Below are 4,592 nucleotides of genomic sequence, written 5' to 3'. Positions count from 1 at the left end.
TTTGTTTTTACTGACCCCGATTCGTTTTGCTTTTCCTGGCCCTGCTTGACTTTTCTTTGCCCGATAAGGCTTTCTTTTTCCTCGCAGGGTTTGCTTTGCTTTGCCTTGCTCTGCTTTGCCTTCCCTGGCCCTGCTACGTTTTGCTTCTTCCGGCCACGCTTTCCTTTGCTTAGCTTTGCTTCGTATTCCTGGCGCCGCTTTGCTTTTTCTTCTGTGCTTTGCTTTGCTTCTCCTACCGCTGCTGTGCTTCGCCTCGCCTCAAAGTCCTTTGCTTTGCCTTTCCTGGCCCTGCTTTGCTTTTCCTCGCGCTACTTTGCTTTGCCTTGGTCTGCTTTGCTTTTCCTTGCCGTGCTTTGTTTTGTTTTGCTCTGCTTTGTATTCACCGCATCGCCTTGCTTTCCTTGGCCCTGCATTTTTTTTTTATTTTTTTTTTTCTCTGTCCCTCTTTGTTTAGCTTTCCCTGGACCTGCTTTGCTTTGCTTTGCGTTCGCGGCACCTCTTTTCTTTTCCTGGACCTCCTTTGCTTGGGTTTTTCTCGCCCTTCTTTGTTTCGCTTTTCCCGGCCCTGCCTTGCTTTGTTTGGCTTTATTTCGTATTCATGACGCCTCTTTTCTTTTCCTGGACCTCCTTTGCTTGGGTTTTTCTCGCCCTTCTTTGTTTTGATTTCCTGGCCCTGCTTTGCTTTGTTTTTACTGACCCCGATTCCTTTTGCTTTTCCTGGCCCTGCTTGACTTTTCTTTGCCCGATAAGGCTTTCTTTTTCCTTGCAGGGTTTGCTTTGCTTTGCCTTGCTCTGCTTTGCCTTCCCTGGCCCTGCTACGTTTTGCTTCTTCCGGCCACGCTTTCCTTTGCTTAGCTTTGCTTCGTATTCCTGGCGCCGCTTTGCTTTTTCTTCTCTGCTTTGCTTTGCTTCTCCTACCCCTGCTGTGCTTCGCCTCGCCTCAAAGTCCTTTGCTTTGCCTTTCCTGGCCCTGCTTTGCTTTTCCTTGTGCTACTTTGCTCTGCTTTGCTTTGCCTTACTGTCATTTGCCTTTCCTGGCCCTGCTTTGCTTTGCTTTTCTTACCCCTGCTTTTCTTTCCTTTTCTGGCCCTGCTTTCTTTTACTTTGCTTCACTTTGCCTTGAATTCCAGACAGTGCTTTGCTTTGTCTTGTGCTGCTTTGCTTTGTTTTGCATTGCTGTGCTTTGCATTCCCTGGCCCTCTTTTTTTTTTTCTTTCTTCGCCCCCCCCCCCCCTTCTCCCCCCGCCCCCCCCCCCCTTTTCCCCCCGCCCCCCCCCCCCCCCCCCCCCCCGGCCATGCCTTCCTTTGTTTTGCTTTGCTTTGTGTTCCTGGCTCTGCTATGCATTTCTTTGTGCTGCTTTGCTCTGCTTTGCCTTGCACTGCATTCCCTGGCCCTCATTTTTTTTTTTTTTCTCCCCCCCCCACCCCGGCCATGCCTTCCTTTGTTTGCTTTGCTTTGTGTTCCTGGCTCTGCTATGTATTTCTTTGTGCTGCTTTGCTCTGCTTTGCCTTTCCTGGCCATGCTTTGCTTTGCTTTTTCTGGCCCTACTTTGCTTTGTTTTTGTTTGTTTGTTTGTTTGTTTTTTGTTTTTTGGTTTTTTTTTTTTTTGCCCTTTTTCCTTTGTTTTTTCTGGCCGTGCTTTGCTTTTTCTTATGCCACTTTCTTTTCCCTAGCGGGGCTTTGCTTTGCCTTGCTCTGCTTTCCTCCGCATTGCTCTGCTCTGCTCTGCTTTGCTGCTCTAGGCTTCTTTTGCAGACCGTCCCACCGATTTTGCCGACGAGTCGATCGGTGTATTTAGAAACACGTAAACCCTCAGACGCACACCTTGACCTCCCCCCACCTCGGCGACTGTCCCCTCGGAACTGGCGGACGAGGGGACAGGGATCTGGCCACCGGGCCGGGTCTATTCTGTGGCCCCCGCTGTCCGGCGAGCCGCCAGGTGGGCCCCGTTGCTATTCGTCTGGGGAGGGTGGGGGTTGCGAACGACGCTAAGTAACTACTCGATTCGTAAAAGTAAAGGGGGAAACTGACAACGATTATTATTACTACTACTCTTTTTATTATGTTTTCGTTATATATATATTTACTCTTATTTAGTACTTTCTTTTGTAATAACTTTTAAGTAGTATATGTAATATTAAATATCTATCGATCGTTTATATAACGATAAAAAGCTAAAGCAAACCGGCCGGGCAGCCAGCCACACCGAGTCGCACAGGTGGCGAGCTGCTCGTGACCGAGCGGGAGCCTCTTATGTCAGAGCGACCGGCGGCCGGAAGCAACCGGGGGCCGCTGCCACACCCTCGCCTTCTTGAACGCCCGCCTCCCCGTTACCCGGCAACGGGCCCCTTCCTATTCGTCTGGGGTGGGTGGGGGGTGCGATTTCGAACGACACTAAGGAACTACACGTTTCGTATTCACAGCGCTGTTTTTCTTTGCTTTGCTTTTCCTGGCCCTGCTTTGCTTTGCTTTGCATTCGTGGCACCGCTTTGTTTTTCCCGGCCCTGTTTTGCTTTGTTTTTACTGACCCCGATTCGTTTTGCTTTTCCTGGCCCTGCTTGACTTTTCTTTGCCCGATAAGGCTTTCTTTTTCCTCGCAGGGTTTGCTTTGCTTTGCCTTGCTCTGCTTTGCCTTCCCTGGCCCTGCTACGTTTTGCTTCTTCCGGCCACGCTTTCCTTTGCTTAGCTTTGCTTCGTATTCCTGGCGCAGCTTTGCTTTTTCTTCTCTGCTTTGCTTTGCTTCTCTTACCACTGCTGTGCTTCGCCTCGCCTCAAAGTCCTTTGCTTTGCCTTTCCTGGCCCTGCTTTGCTTTTCCTCGCGCTACTTTGCTTTGCCTTGGTCTGCTTTGCTTTTCCTTGCCGTGCTTTGTTTTGTTTTGCTCTGCTTTGTATTCACCGCATCGCCTTGCTTTCCTTGGCCCTGCATTTTTTTTTTTTTTTTTTTTTCTCTGTCCCTCTTTGTTTAGCTTTCCCTGGACCTGCTTTGCTTTGCTTTGCGTTCGCGGCACCTCTTTGCTTTTCGCGGACCTCCTTTGCTTGGGTTTTTCTCGCCCTTCTTTGTTTTGCTTTTCCCGGCCCTGCCTTGCTTTGTTTGGCTTTATTTCGTATTCATGACGCCTCTTTTCTTTTCCTGGACCTCCTTTGCTTGGGTTTTTCTCGCCCTTCTTTGTTTTGCTTTTCCCGGCCCTGCTTTGCTCTGTTTGGCTTTACTTTGTGTTCACGACGCCGCTTTTCTTTTCCTGGACCTCCTTTGCTTTGGTTTTTCTCGCCCCCTGCTTCGTGTTGCTTTTCCTGGCCCTCCTTGACTTTGCTTTTCTTCGTTCCGCTTTCTTTCCCCTGGCGGGGCTTTGCTCTGTCTCGCTCCGCTTTCCTCTGCAACGCTCTGCTCTGCTTTGCTGCGCTAGGCTTCCTTTGCGGACCGTCCCGCCGATTTTGCCGACGAGTCGATCGGTGTGTATTTACGAACGCATAAACCCTCGGACGACGCGCACCTTGGCCTCCCCGTAGCCCGGCGACTGTCCCCTCGGAACCGGAGGGTGGGGGCAGGAGGGCTGGCCACCCGGCACCGTCTGTTCCGCATCCCCCGCCGCTCTCCGGCGAGCGCGAGCCTCCAGGTGGGTCCCGCTGCTGCTATTCGGCTGGGAACGGTGTCGGGTGAGGTTTTCGAGGACGCTAAGCGACATCACGCAATTCCCCGAAGGACAAAAACTACCGCTTTGCTTTTCCCCTGTGCTGCTTTGCTTTGTTTTGCCTTGCTCTGCTTTGTCTTCCCTGGCCCTGTTTTGCTTTGCTTCTCCTGGCCCTTCTTTGCTTTGCTTCCCTTTGTCGCGTTTTGCTTCGCTTCGCTTCGCTTTGCTTTCCTTTTCCTCGCTTTGCTTTTCCTCGCTCTTCTCCGCTTTGCTTTCCCTGCGCTTGCTTCCATTTGCTTTCCTTAGCGCTGCTTTTTTTGATTCGGTTTGTATCGCCGGCACCCATTTCCTTTGCTTTGCTCTGCTTTGCTCTTCCTACTCTGCTTTGCTTTGCTTTGCTTTTCCCGGCGCTGTTTTTTCCTTTGCCGTTCCCTAGGCCTGATTTGCCACAAGGTTTTTCCTCGTAGAGCTTTGTTTTTTTTTTTTTTGCCTCGCTTTGCACCGCTCTGCTCCGCTTCGCCGTGCTAGCTAGCCCTTCTTTTGCGGACCGTCCCACCGATTTTGCCGATCGATGCGTTTACGCACACGTGAACGCTAGGTCACCTAATTTGGCCTCCCCGCAGCCCGCCAACCGTGCCTTTGGAGCTGGCGGGTGGGGGCGTGGGGGTCGGCCACCCAGCCGAGTCTATTCCACGACCCCTGCTGCCTGGCGAGCCGCCAGGTGAGCTCCACTGCTGTTCGCCTGGGGGGGGGGCGAGGTTTCGAAAGACGGTAAGTAATTCCTAAAGCCGCAGCGGAAAACAGCGGAAAACAGCGGAAAACAGGCAACATTAATAATAATAATAATTATGACTATTATTATTATTAAATTATTATTAAACAATGGTGAAAATAATAATAATAATAATGATAATAATAATAAAATAATAATAAGTAATAATGAGTAATAATAATAATAAATA

The sequence above is a fragment of the Anser cygnoides genome, chromosome W (genome assembly GCF_040182565.1).
Source record: "Anser cygnoides isolate HZ-2024a breed goose chromosome W, Taihu_goose_T2T_genome, whole genome shotgun sequence".
Taxonomy (NCBI): Eukaryota; Metazoa; Chordata; class Aves; order Anseriformes; family Anatidae; genus Anser; species Anser cygnoides.
This window is presented reverse-complemented; position numbering follows the sequence as displayed.